This window comes from Eptesicus fuscus, chromosome 12, assembly GCF_027574615.1.
Source record: "Eptesicus fuscus isolate TK198812 chromosome 12, DD_ASM_mEF_20220401, whole genome shotgun sequence".
Lineage (NCBI taxonomy): Eukaryota > Metazoa > Chordata > Mammalia > Chiroptera > Vespertilionidae > Eptesicus > Eptesicus fuscus.
In genome coordinates, this window is record NC_072484.1 from 34,419,977 (window position 1) to 34,442,700 (window position 22,724).

The 22,724-nt window shown below is 41.2% G+C and overlaps 1 protein-coding gene across 1 annotated transcript in view; it reads left to right on the plus strand.

Moving 5' to 3' along the window:
- ASIP (agouti signaling protein) overlaps window positions 1-22,724 on the plus strand; it is a 73,558-nt gene that overhangs the window by 780 nt on the left and 50,054 nt on the right. The window lies entirely within an intron of this gene.

Here is a 22,724-nt window from a genome sequence, read left to right on the forward strand (position 1 = left end):
CTGTCACCATCTCTTCAACCCTTTCCTAGAAAAGTAGCATTGATTCCTTCTGAGAAGTGACTGACTTCCTCTAGCCTTCACCTTGCCTACCACTCAAATCTCAGAATTTTCTTCCATCGACTCTCACTGAAGTTTACCTGGCTACAGTCATCTTGGTGACTGAAACACCAATCTCTGGGATTAGAAGCTTTGTGTGGTCCCTTATGTCAGACAATACTTCCTTCCCTTATCTCTTTCAGAAGGACTAGATCCTGGTCTTTCATCTCTTGGGAAGGGTCATCTCACAGGGAGACACAGATGGAAATCCAGGGATAGAATGGAGGGGAAAGCCAATTCTTTGGACAGGTGTCAACCTGGAGTCCATCTCTATAAATCCCAGGAGTGTCTTCCCACCTTACAGTCATTCTTATTACCCTTGTACTGAGTGTTGCTTTCTACTGAGCATTGCTCTCCACGGGGCTTCAATGTCCAGCTGGTGAGAGTCCAAAAAAGCTGGCTTCCTCTCTTAGATGCCAGAACAACTGCTTAAAGAGGCTGGAGGGAAGAAAAAAATGTCCTAGCTGGTTTGGCTCAGTGGATAGAGCTTCGGCTTGCGAACTGAAGGGTCCCAGGTTCACCTTCCTTCAAGGGCACATGCCTGGGTTGCAGGCTCGATCCCCAGTAGGGGGCGTGCAAGAGACAGCTGATCAATGATTCTTTCTCATCATTGATGTTTCTATCTCTCTTCCTATCCCTTCCTCTCTGAAATCAATAAAAATATATTTAAAGGAAAAAAAGAGGCTGGAGGACTTCCTGCCACTGGAGACATAAAAAGCTCTCAGTAAGCCAGGAACCAGAATCAAAATCATATGGTTTGCTTTGTAGTAAAGATCACAGGGCCTGAAAAATTAGAGGAAGAAAGGCCAACTAGGGGACAAGCTTTTTAGACCCTCCTACCTAAAGGGTCTTCTGTCCTTAGACTGCTGGCCCACTTGGACTCTCCTCTGGCTCAGACTGGTGAGGTTCAAACAATAAAGCCTGAAAGAATGAGATTACCTACTCCCTGAGATACCAGGGTCCCTTTAAGGGCCTCCTGACCAGATGCCCCCCAAATGAAAACTGTTCCTATTTATTAGTACTCTTTTCTCTAATGAACTGACCAACCCCACATCTTAGAAATACCGAGCAAGCAGCCCTTTATATGCCTGTTTACTCTGGATCTAAATAGATGCGGGTTCTCTAAGAAGGAGTTTTTATTTTTTCCAAGTTGCTTCTGAAGTAGAATCTCCACAAGCATTAAAAAGAAATGCATACTGATGACCCCTTTTGCATGTACCCAGTGTGGCAAGCCTAGACTTGGATCTGCTTGAGGACTTTAAATGCCGGGGCTTGTGTTAGTTCCAGTGGGTTCCTATCCTTACTAATATGTGAGTAGGTATTGTTTATGGACAAGTTGAGGAGGAGATGCTGCATGCTCGCAACTGGGATAGCCACCTGAGAAAAGGTGGATTCCTAATTCTCACCGTCTACTACTGCCTCCCTGCTCTCCAACCGCAATCCACCATGTCAGTGGCTCCATGTAAAAGGCAGCATTTTGGGGGAAAGATCTATGTCCAAATGTCCCATGTCTATGCAGAAGAGTTTGGAGCAGATGCCTTTGCTTTACAGCCCAGGCAAACACATAAATGGGAGAGACATTCCAGGCAGCCCTTTGCTATGAGAAGTGGGGAGAGCCTCCATGCCTCAGAGTTAAGAGCCTGCTCCATAAACCTCTCCCTTGAACTGTACACCCAGGGCAGGTCTGCAATATTCTGAGTCATTAAAGAAAAAAGGCAAAAGCAAAAAATAAGACAAATATAGGTTTTCCTAACTTCTATACTTATTTTCTTGCATGGGAAGGAAAATAACAGGTCTGATAAAGAGGATGACTATCCTTCTAGGCTGTTGTTGCAAGTGAATGTTTAAAAGGTTGTGGATGATCAGTGATTTGAGGGTGGGACTTTATGTTAAGTTGTATGACCACCCTCCCTGCTTCCCAGACCCGCTAACTTGCTCTACTATATGCTAAGGTTAGAGCATGGAGCAAGCTCCTGAAGCCCTTTGGCTCCAAACAGGTTCCTCAATTGTAGCCATCAAAGATATAGCCTTGGTTCTAGAAGCGTCAACCATGCCTTCACAGGAGATTTAGAAAAGCTGGAGTCAAACCTTTGCTCATTTCCTGGTGTTATTTCTCATTGTCCTTCAAGAACTACCCACAGAATCCAAGGGATTGGCTATTTGGGTAGGTTCAGTGGGGGACTTGCCACTTATACTTCATCCTTGTCAGCCACAGAAACAGGGTTAAATCACATTTCCGATAAACTTGTCAGAGTGTATTAGACTCTGCTAGATAGCCAGATTGTTTTGAAGTTTTTGACCAAAATAAGTTATATATATATATTTTTTTAATATATATTTTTTATTGATTTTTTACAGAGAGGAAGGGAGAGGGATAGAGAGTTAGAAACATCGACGAGAGAGAAACATCGATCAGCTGCCTCCTGCACACTCCCTACTGGGGATGTGCCCGCAACCAAGGTACATGCCCTTGACCAGAATCGAACCTGGGACCCTTCAGTCGGCAGGCCGACGCTCTATCCACTGAGCCAAACCGGTCAGGGCCAAAATAAGTTATATTTTTATATGTTTCATATATTTTTGTATAAGCCCCATCTTATTTAAGCTTTATAATAATACTATGCTTTGAAAGGGCAAGTATGAAAATCATTATTATATAGGTGAGAAAAGCAACTAAATGACTTTCCCAAACTTATCTAGTTCTGTTGTTACCAGAATCAGGACTAGGATATTGATGATCTAACTTCCAGTTAATTGATTTTTCCACCATTCCACTTTAAGAGCAAATATCCTACAAAAAGTTATAGTAAGACAGGGATACTTGACAATAATAGAACCCCTTCCTTGGGCTCTCATTATAATTGTGAAGTCTTCCTCTCTCAAAGCAGAGCCCTCCTTTGCCACAATGTGCTCCCCCAGATTCATATGCACTTCATGTGCATGGAGCCCCACCAAGCACTTTATATACCACTAGAGGCCCGATGCACGAAAATTCGTGCAAGAGTAGGCTTTCCTTCCCCTGGCTGCTGGCACTGGCTTCCCTCTGGCCCCTGGGACCTGGTCTGCCCTCCTCCAGCCACCCGCAGGCACCCGGGACCTGACTGGCTTCCCTCGGGTCCCGGCTTCCTCAGGGAGGATGTCCGGTCTACTTAGCATATTACCCTTTTATTATTATAGATTGCCTCAATTCATTCCCCAGTATCCCCATTGAGGATGTTACTTACCCACATTACTGATAAAGAAACTGAAGCTCAGCCTGGCTGGCGTGGCTCAGTGTTTGAGTATCGACCTATAACCAGGAGGTCACAGTTCGATTCCTGGTCAGGGCACATGTCCCAGTGTGGGTCATGCAGGAGGCAGCCAATCAATGATTCTCTCTCATCATTGATGTTTCTATCTCTCCCTCTCCCTTCCTCTCAGAAATCAATAATAAAATATATATATATATATATATATATATATATATATATATATATATACTAGTAGCCCATTTGCAGGAAGAATCCTGCAAGCGGCCGCTGCGGCCACGTGCGCTGCCACTGCCGCCACCGCTGCCGCCACCGCTGCGGCCACCACGCCTGCACCCACGCGCCGCTGCCGCCCGCCCCTCTCCGCCCCACTCTGCCCCGCTGCGCTCCGCCCCGCCCGGGCTTTCCCTCTGGCAGCCACCTTGCTTTCCGCTTTTCCTCCCTCTTCCTTCTAAGTTGTCTTCAGTCTTCACTCCTCCATCCCTCCGCATATGCAAATTAACCGCCATCTTTGTTGGGTAATTTGCATACTCACCCTGATTGGCTGGTGGGCGTGGCTTCGGCTGGTGGGCGTGGCGAAGGTGCGGTCAATTTGCATATTACTATTTTATTAGGTAGGATATATATATATATATATATATATATATATATATATATAACTGAAGCTCAGTGAAGGCAGATAAATTAGCTTAAAATCCCAGATCTTGTCCTAGTTGGTTTGGCTCAGTGGATAGAGCATCAGCCTATGGACTGCTGAAAAGCTGTGGGTTCAATTCCAGTCAAGGGCATATGCATGGGCTGCAGGCTTGATCCCCAGTAGGGGGCATACAGGAGGTAGCCAATCAATGATTCTCTCTCATCATTGATGTTTCTATCTCCCTCTCTCTTCCTCTCTGAATTCAATAAAAATATATTGAAAAAAATAAAAATAAATCCCAGAGTGTGTTGTTGGAGCTGAAACCAGGTCTTCTAATACTCTGGTCCTTTTTCTGCTGTACTCTAGGGATCCAGAAACATTAGCCATAACAGGAATCAAACATAGATCTCCTAATGACGAAAGTATATCCATGGAGGCAGATTCTAAGGCTAGGACACTATGCAATACAATAGAGAGGCCCAGTTTCTCCAGAAGGACCATGCCCTTCCCACTCGGTATCCACACAGAAACATGTGAGCATACTTACATGGCATGTACTGCCTCACCTGCCCCTGCCAGGGATTTGGTCACAGCTACAGCATCTTGACAACCTATTTAAACCAACTTGCAGTAACTGGTAGCAAAGTATCATTCCCTGACAGGTTGAGTGATTGAGCCTCCACAGACTTTGGAAAGGGAACCATTAGTCAAAACATTCAAGAACCATGCCGAAACCGGTTTGGTTCAGTGGATAGAGCGTCGGTCTGCGGACTGGAGGGTCCCGGGTTCGATTCCGGTCAAGGGCATGTACATTGGTTGTGGGCACATCCCCGGTAGGGGGCGTGCAGGAGGCGGCTGGTCGATGTTTCTCTCTCATCGATGTTTCTAGCTCTCTATCCCTCTCCCTTCCGAAAAACAACATATTTTGCTCTATTCCCTCTCCCTTGTGAAAAAACATATTTTGCTCTACTTCCTCTCTGTGAAAAACCAATAAAATATATTTTTAAAAAAAATTCAAGAACCAGAGGGTCCCAGAGAGGTATGTATTAATTCCATCCAGATGTTGGGATTGGGTTTTTTTCTTTCGTTCATTTTTTTTTCAATCACATTCAAAGAGTGAACAAGTTATTTTCATCTTATCAATCAAGCAAGATGGAAAGAACTTTGCTTCCTTTATTCTTGGTCTGGTCTTCATCAAAGGATCAAGAGGGCTAACAGCATCTGGGTCATTCAGGAAGGTAGCTGAATTATCACAGGATACTTCACACATATGACTGAATTATCTGAATTGGTAAATGGTGTTGTAAGTATATCAGCAAAATCCAATGAGAAGCCTCCAAGTTCACTTTAATTTACAGCTTCCACACTGTTTACCTGCAGTGTAGGCAACCCATCTGTTGTGAAATCCAAGAAACTATGGCTGTGCAAATTGGTCCAACAAACAGCTGAGTGTGCACGTTGCTCTGGTAGAGAGGGAAAGGCCAATCTAACCGTAAGTACATTTTATATCATAGCCTCTGAGCAGCCTAGGTGGCCTGGAAGCTTTGTTGTGTTATGTGGCTATCAAATAGGTCATCTGATAACTATTAAAACTCCTCTCCAGCAGCACAGGCTTTCCTGAGGTTAACTCTTGCTGTGGAGCTAAGATGAGGAAAAGCAGATCTTCTTAAACTGCAGCTACAATTGGCAATCCCCTTCCTTACTCCACTCCTGAGCTCCTGACTTTCCTTCCTTCAAAAAGATGTGCTTTGCAAGGTTCACTTTTTCATCTAGCCTGATGAGTCTCAAGATTTTTGCTCCTTAAATTGCTTGAGCAGAACAAAAGATTTTGCTCTATTTACACCTACTTACTAGATCAAATAAACAAGCCAGCAAACAAGCAAAAAGCCCACTTTTTAATTTTTTATTTTATTTTTTTCCATCACCATTTATCTCCTCTATGCCCTTTTCCACCTCCACCCATCCTCTCCACCCCGCAATCACCACACTGTTGTCCATGTCCATGAGTTCTCTCTCTCTCTTTTTCTTTTTTGCTTAATCCCTCTCCCCATCCTTCTCCCTCCCTTCCCTCAGCCCCCACCCCCGGAGCTGTCTGCCTGCTCTCTCTGAGTCTGTCTCTATTTTGCTTGGTAGTTCAGTTCATTAAATTCCACATATAGTTGAAATCATATGGCACTTGTCTTTATTTTTCAATTATAGTTGACAAAAAAGAAAAAAAACACACACACTTTTGAGGTGTTTTTTGCTGAATCCCTGTAACTTCTCTTAAACATGTTTCTTTGATACTTTTACGTGTTGATTGAAATCCACAGTGGAAAACATGTTTCAAGGGAGGGGGGGTAGAATCACCCAACATACTTCTGTGTCTTGCATTTTGACTCAGCCCACAGAGCAATTGGGAGAATCTTTGCAGACCCACTAGAGATCTCCGGATTCCATGGGAGAACCATTGATCTAAAAACATCTTGATTTCAGAATCCTTCTTCTGATCTGGAATTATGTTATCGACCACAGAGAGCGGCTACTTACAATTCGTGAGAGAGGGCCCTGTATAGTGAGAGGTGAGCCCCAGTGTGGGGAGAAGAAATCTCTTTCTCTTTCTCGGCGGGCGTTTTGCTACCGTATGATATTTATGCTTAGTATGCTATCTATGTGCTCAATTTCTTCTCCTTCACCTTCTCTTCTTCATGCTTCCTCTTCCTCTCTCCTCCTCATCTCCTATTTTTTGTTTATTTGCTCCTCCTATTGTAACAGTCTCCCCAAGCCCTCAGTGCTTAGATGATTTTTGCCTGGTACATTCTGCTAATTGGAATTTCGGAATCACAGTTTCTTATTTGAGTGCAGCATTTTCCTAAATATTTAACCACCTAAATTATTGTAAAAGCAGCTGGCCCCTACCCATGCCTTGTAGAGAAGGCTGCAGGTCTGTACCCTTCACTGTACCAGAATGCAGAGCTTTGTTGAGCTACGTGGAGGAAAGAAGAACCTTAATGGAGGGAGCAGCCATGTTACAATGAGCAGACAACAGGGACGATATGAAGAGCAAGTTTAGGGATTAATGCAACCATATCCTGGAAGCATGAAGTTACAGATCTCCCAGCTGAGCCCCCTGAGAATGAGATAGTTAGTCTGGTCAGACTGCTGTGAAAATTTTTTAAAAACTGACTCGCATTGAAGGTAGGGAGTGGATCTGTGTCTCCTCTGCTACTGAAAAACAACATGGATCTCATTAAGAATCGGGAACTAACACTGGTGACTTCCCTTTGGGTACAGCCCTCAGCAGGAAGGCCCTATGCAATGGTAATTACCAGGAATGGGGGTGGGAGCCATTATAGACTTTTGATTTGGTCACTTAAACATCCTGTCAGACAGATGAGAAAGGAGACGGACCCTTACCTCAAAAGAAGTAAGTTGTAGGTTGAAGTATTTAGTTTCAGTCCCTGTCAGGCTGAGGCTTTGAAAAACAGACGTGTGGGTCTCGGAAACCAAATGCCAGATTGCCTTGCTTTGGAGCTCTGCAAATTCAAGAATATAAGGAAATGTATAACCCAAATTGAGACTGTTACTTTTTTTTTTTTTTTAAGGTGTTTTTAAGAAGACTTAGCTTGAAACAGAAGTACTAGATTCAAAATATTGTAAACCGCAATTTGAATCTTGTTTAAAATATGAAAGGGCTCTGGCCGGTTTGGCTCAGTGGGTAGAGTGTTGGCCCGAGGACTGAAGGGTTGAGGGTTCGATTCCCAGTCAAAAGCATATACTTTGGTTGCAGGCTTAACCCGGAGGCAACCAATCACATCGATGCTTTTCTCTCCCCCTTCACCCTCTCTAAAAATTAATGGAAAAAGATCCTCGGGTGAGGATTGACAAAACAAAACAAAAAGATGAAAGGATGAAAAGTGTGACTGCACTCACTTGTTTAGAAACAGTCATTACAGACAGGATTCTAGGCATTGTGTGTTTCCCCCTTCCTTGGTTAGGTCTGCTCTCAAGGGCCCTGAGCAGGCCTCTTTCAATACACAGTCAGTGATGCGGCTTTTAGAAGGTGGAGATGTTCGTTTAAAATGGCTCTTTGTGTCCTGTAGTTGCACCCTTTGACATTTGCTTCCAGGAAAGTGTACACAGTGATGACTGACTAGATATCTGCTTTCTCAGTTCAACTGTGCAATAAATTAGGAGGCCATCTCCATCTTTGGCATCACTATACTGATAAATTAGGGAGACAGAGGCAAAGCATTCACTGCTTGGAGCCTAGTCTCCCTGTGGGCAGGTGGCCTGACTCACAGGAACAGCAGGCCCTGGTACACACAACTCAGAAGCAGGAATTAGGAGGCCAGTGTTCAATCCCGCACCCATCTCTAACTGCCTGTGAGGCTTTAATTTAGTCGCCGACCTCCTCAGGGCTGCCCTTCCTGTGTATCAAATAGGAAGACAAAGACTAGCCTCCTCTAGTCTTTGTGGATAAAATGACAACTAAAAGAATCTGCATAGCTGGGGAAGAAGGAGTGGGGCCAGAGAGAAAGTGCATTATGATACCGGACTTTCTCACTTGATCGCTTAAGTTTTTTAATCTTCATCTCTCTCTTCCCTGGGCTCCTGACTGGTCTGAACTCACTTTGTTTTCTCTTAAGTAAAATTTTTGTTGAAAGATTTTCTGTTTTTATTGGGGAAAAAGTCTTCAGCTCAATGAATTTTTTCCACGTGAACACACCCTAGATCTAAAAATAAGGCATTACCCCTAGCCGGTTTGGCTCAGTGGATAGTATATGCCTGCGGACTGAAGGGTCCCAGGTTAGAATCTGATTAAGGGCACCTACCTGGGTTGGGGGCTTAATCCCCAGGACGTGCAGGAGGCAGCCGATCAATGACTCTCTCTCATCATTGATGTTTCTATCTCTCTCTCCTTTCCTCTATGAAATCAGTAAAAGTATATTAAAAAATAAAAATTAATAAAAATAGGGCATTACCAGCACTCAGAGCCCCCATTATACCCTCTTTAAGTCCCTTTCCTTCCAAGGGTAACCACTAACCTGACTTCTAACACCATAATTAAGTTTTGCCTGTTTTGCTTTTATGTGTAACTTACGCTTTTATGTGTATATGCTTTTATGTGTAACTTCTTTTGCTTAATATTAGGTTTGTAAGATTCATTTATGTTATTATGTGTAATAACAGTTTCTTTATTCTCATTGTTATATAGTATTTCATGAATTAATATACCACAATTTATTTATCCATTCCCTTAATGGGCATTTGGGTTGTTTCCAATTGAGGGCTATTATGAACAGTGCTACTAGGAACATTCTTGAACAGTTTAAAAAAAATTTTTTTTATTGATTTCAGAGAGGAAGGAAGAGGGAGAGAGAGATAGAAACATCAATGATGAGAGAGAATCACTAATCAGCTACCTCCTGCGTGGCCCCCACAGGGGATCTAGCCAACAACCCGGTCATGTGCCTTGTCTGGCAATTGAACCATGACCTCCTGGTTCATAGGTTGATGCTCAACCACTGAGGCACACCAGTTGGGCTTGAACAGTTTTTTGATGAACATAAGAATGTTTTCCTATTGGCTATTATCTAGAAGTGGAATTGCTGAATCATAAGACATGTGAGTTCTGCTTTAATAGATACTGCCAGTTTAAAAAAGTAATTGTATCATTTTACACTCCCACCAGTCATGTCTGAGACTTCTGTTTTTTCTACATCCTGACCAATTCTTGACATTGTCTGTCTTTTACATTTAACCATTTGGATGGATGTGTAGTGGAATGCTTTTTGAGTTAAATTTTTATTTCCTTAATGACTGATGAACACCTTTTAATGTATTTATTGGCCCTTGGCTATCCTATTTTATAAAATACCTTTCAGTCTCGAACCTGCTTTTCTGTTGGATTGTCTGACATTTTCATTGATCTATAAGTGTTCTATAAGTATTATAGATACTTGTTATATACATGTTGCAAATATAATTTCCCACAATGCTGTTGAGTCATATTGGCGCCTGAGGCAAAAGGAAAAATCAGAAATACTGATACCTATCTTTATTTATATATTTTTAAGATATTTTAAAAATTGATTTTTAGAGAGAAAGGGAGAGGGAGAGAGAAAGAGAGAAATATCAATGTAACAGCAAAACACTGATCACATGCCTCCTGCAGGGCCCCAACCGGGGATAGAGCTTGCAACCGGGGCATGTGCCCTGATAGGGAATTGAACCAGTAATCTTTTGGGTGCACAGGATGATGCCCAGCCAACTGAGCCACACCAGCCAGGGTTAAAATTTTGATATTTTGTTCATGGATTTTTTCATGGTTATTTAAAAAAAATATTGCATTGACATCTTATTTATCTTGATTACTGTTTTGTTTTGTTTTTTGGTGCCCCCTTAAAAACTTGTGTCCAGCCCGGTCAGCCTGGCTCAGGGACCTGTGAACCTGGAGGTCATAGTATTGGCATTTTAACAATATGAAGTCCTCCAATCCATAAACATGGAATGTTTCCTTTCATTTATCTTTTTAAATTTCTTTTATCAATTTTCTGTTGTTTTCATTATACAAGTTTCATAATTCCTTGGTTAAGTTAGCTCCTAAATATTTTATTATTTTTATGCTATTGTAAATGGAATTGTTTTTATAATTTACTTTTCAGATTGTTCATTTTTATTGTATAGAAATGCAACTGATTTTTTGTGTTAAATTTTTCCTGCTACTTTGCTGACCTCATGTAATAGTTCTAACATTTCTTTCATGTAGAATTTGTAAGGTGTTCTATATATAAGATTATATCATTTACATACAGAAATAATTTTATTTCTTCCTTTCCAATTTTGATGCCTCTTATTTCTTTTTCTTGCCTAATTGCTCTGGCTGTAATTTTCAGGACTATGTTAAGTAGATGAGGTGAGATTTGGTATCCTCACCTTGTTCCTGATCTTAGAGGAATAGCTTCCAGTATTTCACTATTGAGGATGATGTTTGCTATGGGTTTTTTGTATGTGGTTTTTATTGTGTTGAGGTAGTCTCTCTCTAGTCCTACTTTTTTTTTAGTGTTTTTATCATAAAAGAATGTTGAATTTTATCAAATTCTATTTTCTATATCAATTGAGATGATCATGTGTGTTTTTATCCCTTATTCAGTTAATGTGGTGTATAACATTGATTGATTTTTCTTATATTGAACCATTCCTGCATTCTGGGAATAAATCCTACCTGGTCATGGTATATAATTCTTTCAGTATGGTACTGAATTTGGTCTGCTAGTATTTTGTTGAGGATTTTTGCATTGGTGTTCATAAGGAATATTGGTTTATAGTTTTCTTTTCTTGTAATGCCTTTTTCTGGCTTTGGTATCAAGGTAATGCTGGCCTCATAGAATGAGTTAAGAAGATTGGCAATTTTAAATGTTTAGTAGATTCCACCAGTGAAGCCATCAGGGCTAATTTTTTTTTGGCTAGGGGATTTATTTTTTTATTTGAACTAAATATGTTTTTGTTTTATTTTTTAAAAATTTATCTTTATTGTTGAAAGTATTACATAAGAACAGAAAAGAAAATATTACAGATGTCCCCCTCCCTCCCCCCCATGGACTCCCTCTACCCTTCTACATCTTATTTATCTTGATTACTGCATCCCTCCCCAGGCCTCCCCTATTGTCTACTACTTATTCAGTTTCCTTACTAATAATAGGTCTATTCAAATTTACTTTTTCATTGTGGTTTAGTCTTGGTAAGTTTTGTGTTTCTAAGAATTTGTCTATTTTATTGAGGTTATTCAATTTGTTTGGTGTATAATTGTTCATAGAACTATCTTAAATTCTTTTTATTTATTTACTAGAGTCTTGGTTCACAACATTTGTGCATTGGGGATGGGGGGGGCCTCAACTGGGCCTGTGCCCTCTCGCAGTCTGGGACCCCTTGGAGGATGTCCGACTGCTGGCTTAGGACCGCTCCCCGGACATCCCCTGAGGGGTCCTTAGCGCTGCCATGGAGACAGGAGAGGCTCCTGCCACCACCGCTGCGCTCACCATCTGTGAGCCTGGCTTCTGGCTGAGGGGTGCTCCCCCTGTGGAAGCGCACTGACAACCAGAGGGCAGCTCCTGCGATGCATGTCTGCCCCCTGGTGGTCAGTGTGTGTCATAGCAACCCGTCATTCTGCTGGTCAGTCAATTTGCATATTAGGTTTTTATTATATAGGATTTATTTTTATAATGCAAAAACAGATTTATTTGTTCACACACCATGAAGGAAAGCAGTCTTATGACAAATGGAGAAGGTTAAGATTCTTAAGGAGCTGATTTTGGGACCTACTACATGGGAAGACTTGTTTTATCACCTTCAGATGTTTGGTCTGTTTATCAAACACTTCAGCAGGCTTTATAAATGGGTCTTCTTCCTCTTGGGTCTGCTTTTCTAATTCCTTATGATATACAAGTTGCATTCCAAGTAGTTTGTGTTCTTCTTCTATTTATCCAGGTACTTTCCCAAGAAGCATAAGAGATCCTATTCATGTTGCAGAAGCCATGGTCTTCGGGTCTAACAGGAGCTTGGTTAACTTGTTCTCCAGCTCCAGAGCAGACTCTAGAGCTTGGATCCCAGTTCCCCAGTTATCTATCTCAGGCCTCTTAATGACCCAACAGCAGATTTTACTCTGACATCCTCTTAGATATCTTATGAATTGCTTTCCATGTTCCCTCTTTATCTCAGCTTGGTCTTCAACGAATGTGGCAAAAAGAGGTTCTCCTGGGCCTTCAATGTAATAAAAGGCCATAAGTAAATAAGCATCACTGATGTGCAGCTTATAAGATGCCATGTGATCAATAGCAACCCTACACGCTCCAGACAGGAGGTGCTGGGCTGCCATCTCAGCATTAGAGAAAACCAGGCATAAACAGTGCTCAAATTCTTTTTATTTCTGTAGAATTCACAGTAATGTCCCCACTTTTATTTCTTTTTTAAAATAATATATTTTTATTTATTTCAAAGAGGAAGGGAGAGGGAGAGAGAGCTAGAAACATCAATGATAAGAGAGAATCATTGATCAGCTGCCTCCGACATGCCCCCTACTGGGGATGGAGCCTGCAACCCGGGCATGTGTCTTTGACCTGAATTGAACCTGGGACCCTTTAGTCCGCAGGTCAACACTCTATCCGCTGAGCCAAATCACCAAGGGCCCCACTTTTATTTCTGATTTTAGTAATTTGAGTCTTCTCTCTTTTTCCCTTAATCTGTCTAGCTAGACTTAGCAAATTGTTTTACCTTTTTGAAGAACTTTTTGTTTCATTAACTTTCTCAATTGTGTTTCTTTTTTTATTGATTTATATTTTTTAAAGATATTTTTATTTATTTCAGAAAGGGAGAGAGAGAGAGAAACATCAATGATGAAAGAGAATCATTAATCGGCTGCCTTCTGCACATCCCCCATTGGGGATCGAGCCCACAACCCAGGGATGTGCCCTTGACTAGAATCGAACCGGGAACCCTTCAGTTGTTAGGCCAACGCTCTATCCACTGGACCAAACTGGCTAAGGCTATTGCTTTTTAGAGCGAGAGCGAGAGAGAGAAACCTTGATGTGAGAGAGAAACATCAGTTGGTTGTTTCCCATACATATTGATGGGAGGTCGAACCAGCAACCTAGGTATGTGCCCTGACTGGGAATGAAACCCACAATCCTTCAGATGCTCCAACCAGAGCTCCATTATTTATTTTATTTATCTCTGCTCTAATCTTCATTATTTCCTTTTAGCTTTGGTTTTGTCTGTTCTTTTTCTAGTTCCTTAGGTTGTAAAAGATAAGTTGTGATTTGAGATCTTATTCATTCATTCATTCATTTATTGCTGCAAATAGCTTTATTGTTTTTATTTGTTTCAATGCATGGGAGAGGGCTTCAGGGTGGTTAAAAGAATGGATAGTAGTTAGAGGGAGAGGCTCAGGCAAAGCTAAACACCAGAGGAATGCAGAGGGGCCCCTCAAAAGCTTCTGGGCTCCAAAGCCTTCTACTTGTGCTTGAGGGTGAGCCTTCCGAAGAGATACTGGCCAGCCCAGCCTGGGGGCCAGCCAGCCTGTGGAGGTTAGTCAGGTGGTTGCCCATTTTCTTGATGAGTTTCACCTCCTCATCCAGGAAGTGGTTCTCCAGAAAGTCACAGAGATGAGGGTCTGTGTGGGTAGAACCCAGGGCCGTGGTTGGCAAACTGCAGCTCGCAAGCCACATGCGGCTCTTTGGCCCCTTGAGTGTGGCTCTTCTACAAAATACCATGGCCTGGGCGAGTCTATTTTGAAGAAGTGGCATTAGAAGAAGTTTAAGTTTAAAAAATTTGGCTCTCAAAAGAAATTTCAATCGTTGTACTGTTGATATTTGGCTCTGTTGACTAATGAGTTTGCCGACCCAGGGAATGCAGCTCTGAAAGTGCCTGGTTCAGTTTCTCTCCAAGGCCAAGGTGGCTCCCATACATCCTGAGTTTTGCCCCACTCATCTTGGGAAGGCTTCAGCACATCCTGGAAGAGAATGCAGCCACCATGCTAGTTTTGCATCTTTAAGAGATGCTCAGCACCCTCAAACTTCTCAGCCAACTCGTGGGAGAAGTGGCCCATGCCCTTGAGAGGCACATCATCATGGTCAAAATAGAAGCCCAGAGAGAGGTAGGTGCAGAAAGCCTGCAGATACAGGTTGGCCAGGTGGTTGACGATTGACAGCAGCCTCCACCTCAGTGGAATAATTCTGACGAATTTGGGAGCTCATGGTTTTTCAGCAATAAGAAGTTAAGGTAGAAAAAAAAAACTGGTGTGTTGGCTGGTGTCTGAGGTGGTTCTGAAGATGGTGAATGGATAAGACACTGGAGAGTGGTCAGAAGCTAGAAGAAGGGGTGTCCCTGGGTCTGTTCCATCCAAACACTGTTGAATCAAGAGACAGATCTGAAACTACCGAGGGCACTGTCTGGATCTTTTTTATTTATTTATTTTATTTTTTAAATATATTTTTATTGACTTCAGGGAGGAAGGGAGAGGGAGGGAGAGAGTTAGAAACACCAATGATGAGAGAGAATCATTGATCAGCTGCCTCCTGCACAGCCCCTACTGGGGATTGAGCCTGCAACCCAGGCATGTGCCCTTGACTGGAATCAAACTTGGGACCCTTCAGTCTGCATGCCGATGCTCTATCCACTGAGCCAAACCAGCTAGGGCAAGATCTTTTTTATTTTTTAATGTAAGCATTTATAGCTATAAATTTCCCTATTGACACTGCTTTTGCTGCTTCCCATAAGTGTTTGTATGTGATGTTTTTGTTTTCATTTGTTTCTAAGTATTTTGTAATTTCCCTTGTGGTTTCTTCTTTGATCCATTGGTTGTTTAAGTGTGTTGTTTAATTTCCAGTTTTTTTATTTTCTAGTTTTACTTATATTATTGATTCTTAAAATATACACCTTTATTGTTGAAAATATTACAGATGTCCCCTTATTTGTTTTTAACTTCATCCCATTGTGATTGGAGAAGAGAGTTTAATATCTATCTTTCTACATTTCATGAGACTTAATTTGTGTTCTAACATATGATCTATCCTGGAAAGTGTCCCATGAGCACTTGAGAAGAATGTCTATACTCTTTTTGTGAAGAGTATTCTCTGTATGTCTGTAAGATCTCATTGGTTTACAGTAGTTCCCCTTAACTGCAGTTTTGCTTTCCATAGTTTCAGTTAACCAGAGCAAACTACAGTCCAAAAATATTAAATGGAAGATTCCAGAAATAAACAATTTATAAGTTTTAAATTGCACACTGTTCTGAGTATCATGATGGAATCTCACACCATCCTGTTCTGTCCCACCAGGTTCATGAGTCATCTCTTTGTTCAGTATATCCACAAAGGAGGACAGGGTCCTTTTTGCCCATCCTGGTTCCTGCAAGCTATGTGAAAGCTCCTCCAGGAACAGGTGAATAGCTGTTTGCCACAGGTAGCTGCTACTGTGTAAAAGCCAAAATTAACAGCAATTTACTGTCCAAGACTTTCCTTGGAAGTTGTAACTGTCAGTAGACTCCAGAGTTCCTACATAGTTGCATTAGACAGATTCTTTCAGTGCAGTTGTTGTGTAGGTGGGGAGGCAAATTCCTTGTGCTTATTACTCCACCATCTTCCTGGAGTTATCCTGTAGGAGTTTTTTTTGTATGTTGTAAATACAAATCTTTTGCCACATGAATGTATTGGAGTATTTTTCCCCCAGTCTGTTGCTTGATTATTCATTTTCAAAATGATTATTCTTTTCATGAGCAAAATTTTCTTTATGCCTAAAAAGCTTTGACTACTCTATGGTTGCAAATATATTTTTTAGAAGATTTATGGTTCTAACTTTTACATTTAGGTCTGTGATCCATCTTGAATTAATTTTTGTATATGGAGTGCAGTAAGGGTCAGAATTCTCTTCCCATAGACATATCCAGTTGTTTCAGCACAAGTTGTTAAATAGACTTTCCTTTCCCTATTGAATTGACTTGGTGTCTTGGTTGATAATCAATTGACTATATATGTCTGGGTTTACTTCTGGACTCAATTCTGTTTATTAATCTATTTCTATCTACTTCTATTTTAAGCCTGATGTAATTATAAACTAAATCTTGAACTCAGAAATGTAAGTACTCTGACTTTGGTTTTCTTTTTTCAATATCACTTTGATTACTCTAGGTCCTAGGTCCTTTGCATTTCCATATAAATTTTAGAACCACATTATCAATTTCTTTAAAAAAAGAAAAACTTGCTGAACTTCAGTTGATTTGAGGTTCTATATGATGTTATTTCCCTTCAGAGAGGGATTACTTTTGTTTCTATCAACCAGAAAGTTTAGGGGCTGAATACCTTTATCTAATAAATGTCTTAGGAATTCAAAGCTGGGCCCTGGCCAGTGTGGCTCAATTGGTTGAGTGTCATCCCATGCACTGAGAGGTCGCTTGGATTCCTGGTTAGAGCACTGATGCCCAGGTTATGGGCTTGATCACCAGAAAGGGGCATGCAGGAGGCAGCCAATTAATGTTTCTCTTTCTCATTGATGTTTCTCTCTCTCCCTCTTCCTTTCTCTCTAAAAAATCAATAAAACATGTTTAAAAAAATTTCAAAGCTGGGCTTTAGTCTTTATCAGGGCTGGCCAATTACCCTTATCCTAGGGTGAAATCCATCACAGTCCCAATAGAAAACCTGGGATGTTTACCAGGACTCTTTCTCCTTTTCAGGCTCTTTACTATAATTTTTGTGTTGCCGTTCAAAGCTGGGAAATTGCTGAAAGCTCTTTCAGCTTCTCAATGCTGCCTTTGTTTTTGGAATCAATAACTATCTGTAGGATAAAGTTTTCCCAAACACCAGGTTCACCTTCCTTGGCTTGTCTTTTCTTCCAGATCTTGGGCCAGCAAATTCTCATTGCTTTGGGTAGCTTTTTTTATGCCTTCAAATTGATGTTTAAGAAAATAATAATTATCCACATTTTCCAATTGTTCTCAGCAAGAAGTTTATCTGTAATAGCCCAATTATTCAGCCTTTGCTGTAGATGGAACTCTCTGACATACACTTTTTAAATATAAGTTAATTAAAATGAACTTTGTTTTGTAAAATATTTTCAGACTTTCCTAATTATTCTGGAAATAATTGGAAATTACTTAGAGGAATTGAAATTGCTAGCCTGGAGGTTTGGCTTTAGCATTACTAGTGTGGAAAATTACCACAGACCTTCAGACCAACATGAGACAGGCCACAAACAGAATGTGATGTTTGGAGCTGCTCACCAAAACTACTTGGTGTGCCTTATAAAAGGGGAGAAAATATTCCTTTGTTCATTATATTTACCCAGATCCACTGAGGCAAAGTGGCTTTACCCATTCATCATTTTTCCATTATTGTGCTATAGCAGCATGTGGGTTTTATAGCTGGATAATACTGGAGAGCACTCCTCCTATTTGCTTTTAGATGTTCATAGTGGAATCTGCTCACCCTAGCTTAACCCCAGGAACTTCTTGCTATGCTGCCATTTAACAGGTGAAATCAGGTTGGTGGAGGTGAAAGCAGCAAGAGGAGAACGTGCCCTAATTGGCAATTTTAACTTAAATCTCTGAAATTTCTCAAATAAAATGTAAGGATAGCTGGAAGCCTATGGCTCTTGTACACAGATGTGTGCACATAAGCAACCATATAGACATCCATACACACTCCTAAGCACATCCATATTACACACTCAAATAGTGTGAAGCCTAACCTTAGGCTAAACTAGATAATATCATGTAATCCACTGGATACTGTGTGGAAAGGTATGACTTCTTGAGGAAGGACAGGATCAAAAAGCAAGAGCTAACTTTGGTTGATACCTATTATGTGCCAAGTATATACTGGGGTGGTCAAAAGTAGGTTTATAGTTGTGAGTATGCAAAACACAGAATTTATTCTTGTATTATTTATTTATTAATTACTGTATTATGTATTTGTATTATTTGTCATCTTCTGTAAACCGACTTTTCTCCACTCTGTACATATATTTATATTTAATCCTTATAATAATCTTACAAAATAGGTACTTTTATCTTCATTTTTAAAAAATATTTTTTATTGATTTCAGAGAGGAAGGGAGAGGGAGAAAGAGATAGAAACATCAATGATGAAAGAGAATCATTGATTGCCTGCCTCCTGCACACCCCACACTGGGGATTGAGCCCACAACCCACATGTGCCCTGACCAAGAACAGAACCTGTGACCTCCTGGTTCATAGGTCGACGCTCAACCACCGAGCCACGCCAGCTGGGCTATTATCTTCATTTTTAATTTAAAGGCCCTACCCAGGCTCATATAGCACAGAAATGTTCACATTAATAAACTTTTTCTGAACATGTAAATACTGAGCTGATTATTAAGAATACAGAGACAAGAGGTATAAAACATGGTCTTCACCCCCCAAAGCTTACAGTCTAGTTACTTCAGAGACCATTTGTGTAGCATCTACAGAATCTATGTATCTACAGAATCTACATACCTATAAAAGGTACAGAGAAGCCCTAGCTGGTTTGGCTCAGTGGATAGAGCATCAATCTGAGGACTGAAGGGTCCCAGGTTCAATTCTGATCAAGGGCACATACCTCAGTTGCAGACTCCTCCCCGGCCCAGGCCCTGGTTGGGGCTCGTGCAGGAGGCAACCAATCAATGTGTTTCTCTCACATCAATATTTCTCCCTCTTTCCCTTTCTCTTTCACGCCTTCTAAAAATCAATGGAAAAATATCCTCGGGTGAGGAATTAATTAAAAAGGTTCAAAGAATAGAGACAAAGAAGCCTGAACCTTCTTTCATGAAAATCGCAGTCTAAGGGTGAGTCAAACTTACAAACAGGCACTTTCATTATAAGATAGTGAGTTAAAAGTAAGCATAGGGTGTCATGGGAGCATGGAGAAGGGGCTTGTAGCTCAATATGGGGGGCGGGGGAGGGTGTCGAGGAAGCAGGAAGAAATAACTCCTGAACTACCATGGGAGTGGCACAATGAATGCATCTGAAACACTTAGCAAGGGACACTGACAGTATATGTGTTCTGAACAGAATGTTATAGGTTATGTGGCACTATAGAAAGCCAATGAATATTCCATGACTGTGCTGTTCCCTGAACACCTTCAGAGTGGGAACTATCAGACCACAACTCTTTCCTTCTTTTTCCTTTGCTTGTGCAACTTCTAAAGCCCATTCTCTTGTGAGGAATCCCAGCTATTCCTTTTATCCATCCTGCCTTCCTTCTTTACTCCCACCCTCACTCCCTCCCCGCTTCGCTCCCCTCTCTTCCTTCCTTCCTTCTTTTCTTTGGCTCCCCCCACCCCACCCCACCCACACCCCACCCCACAACTAATAGGCCACAAGAGTTAGAGAAACTGGGGAAGTCTTCAAGCAGAATGTGAGACTTGAAGGATTTGGGGGATTTAAATGTAAAAGGAGAGGGCATTTAAAAAGAAACAAATGCCAACTATTGAGTAAATTGGCTCATATTTGTTGGAACCCTAACCTGATATAAGGATACCACTCTAGAACACTGAGATGAATCTGTCCCATGGGTTGAAATGAGCAGGACATATTTGTGGGCAGTGAATGGAAAGCATATATGGAATAATGGGAAATAAAGTCTAATAATAAAAATGGGATATATTACAAAGGGCCTGGAAAGCAAACAGATGAGTTTAAACTTGATATGGTTGATACAAAGAGTCCTTTTAAGCTTTTGAACAGGTGAGAGGAAAAAGTAGGGGGAAAGATTTGAGAGAGGGAAGACTGTTACACAGACTAACACGAGGCTGTATGTGAGCCTAATTATGGTGATAAGGGTCTCTAGGGTATGGCAGAAGCAATAGAAAGAAAGGACAGGGCTTGTGGATATAGAGAATCTTTACTTCCAGAATATCAATTTTTGCCTTGGAAATGCTTAGTTACAGCTTACAAAGCATAAAAGAAGTTGGGTTGGGAATGGTAGACTACAGAGAGGAAGGGAAATGAAAAAAGGCTGCAGACTGAGAATGAAGCTATTACTACTGTGATCTGCAGCTAGTAAGTAGCCCAGGCCTTAGGTGTCTTCCAGTGAGGTTTAGGGCTCAACACCTGTGAAATATCTTTTTTTTTTTAAATATATTTTTATTGACTTCAGGGAGGAAGAGAGGGAAAGAGAGACAGAAACATCAATGATGACAGAGAATCATTGATCAGTTGCCTCCTGCATGCCCCACACTGGGGATTGAGCCCACAACCCAGGCATGTGCCCCAACCTGGAATAGAACTGTGACCTTCTGGTTCATAGGTCTATGCTCAACCACTGAGCCACACTGGCGGGCATGAAATATCTTTTTAAAACTGCTAAGAACTCTGAGAATCATTGTTTAGAGCAATGATTTTCAACCAGTATGCTGCAAGAATTTTTAAAATATGCAATACCTGCCGAAACCGGTTTGGCTCAGTGGATAGAGCGTCGGCCTGGGGACTGAAAGGTACCAGGTTCGATTCCGGTCAAGGGCATGTACATTGGTTGCGGGCACATCCCCAGCAGGGGATGTGCAGGAGGCAGCTGATCGATGTTTCTCTCTCATCGATGTTTCTAACTCTCTATCCCTCTTTCTTCCTCTCTGTGAAAAAAATCAATAAAATATATTAAAATATGCAATACCTGACTATTTAGTCAGGGACACTAACCTCTTTTCCCTTAGATTGTCAAATAAAGAAATGACAACTAATACAATAATAGCTGCCCAGTATTAATGAATCAAAATTTTACCTGTTTTTTGTCAGCTCAGCAAAATATATACATATATATATATATATATATATGTTGGTGTGCCACAAAATTTTAGTAACTAGTTTATATGTGTATGCCATGAGATGAAAAGGGTTGAAAATTGCTGGTTTAGAGGACAGTATTGATCAGATTGAGCAACTCCAAAACTAGAGATAGAGCAGGGGGCATTTTAGGAGGTTGAACGTGCAGAGAAGCTTGTTTGTCGAATCACAGAGGGAAGCCCGGGTGGGTGAATGGGTGGGAAGAGATTAACCGAAGAATTTATATGCATATATGCATAACACAGACAATAGAGTGGTGAAGGCCTGGGGAGGGGAGTGGGGGCAGGCTAGAGGGGTCAGTGAGGGGGGAAAAGGTGATATCTGTAATACTTTTAACAATAAAGTTAAATTAAATATATATATATATATATATATATATATATATATATATATATATATTAGCCCTAACTGGTTTGGTTCAGTGGATAGTGTCAGCCTAGGGACTAAAGGGTCTCTGGTTTGATTCTGGTCAAGGGCACATGCCCGGGTTGCAGGCTCGATCCCCAGTAGGGGGCGTGCAGGAGGCAGCCAATCAATGATTCTCTCTCATCATTTATGTTTTTATCTCTCCCTCCCTCTCCCTTCCTTTCTGATATCAATAAAAATATATTTAAATATATATATATTTTTTTAAACACCTGGAGCCTGAGATCCTGACTTGCAATTCTGAAGAGGAACCCAGGAATGTTTAACAAGCTCTTAAGGTAATGCTAATGCAAAAGGTGTTCAGGAAACCCTTTGAGAAGAATTTAGGGAAAGATAAGCTGCCTCCTCGGGCAGCATATGCCTTCTCAGTCACATCCATGTGACTTCACCACACCCAGCCTCAGGACTGCCAGGCTGTTCTTTCAATTAAGACCTTTCTGCTCCACTGGCAGTGAAGGAGAAAGAGATACTCGTGTTTCAGCAAGATTGGCTTAAATAGGCTTATTGTCTGAATGGCTTTAAAGGCTTATCGATGTCCAAGGGGTTTTTAAGAATGATCGGCATAACATAATCAGTGAATGGAAATGAATACATTTTCTTAAATGACCCCATAGGGACTGGAGTGAAAAAGGAAGGGGCTGTCCAGATTCAGGGACCTAGCAGAATGGACTTGCTTGAGAAAATCAAGCAAGACAACAAAAGAGGGCTCCTGGGATTGCCCTGTTTGGCAAATCTAGTGAAATGACTTACAAGTGTGGTGGAGTAGCCCCTATGGCTCCCAGAATGGCCTAAATCCAGTTGAAATTGCACAACCAGGAAGGACTGACAATCTGTGAGACAAAGCAAGGTCCAGCATTCAAAGCTTGACAGACCTGACCAAGACTTTTTCTCCTGCCTTTGAATTTATATAGTTCCTTAGTTATATATTCTTTATGCCACTTAATTCTTTTTATTTTATATTAAAAGTTGTATTCTTATCTCAACCTTCCTTCAAGATTGGATA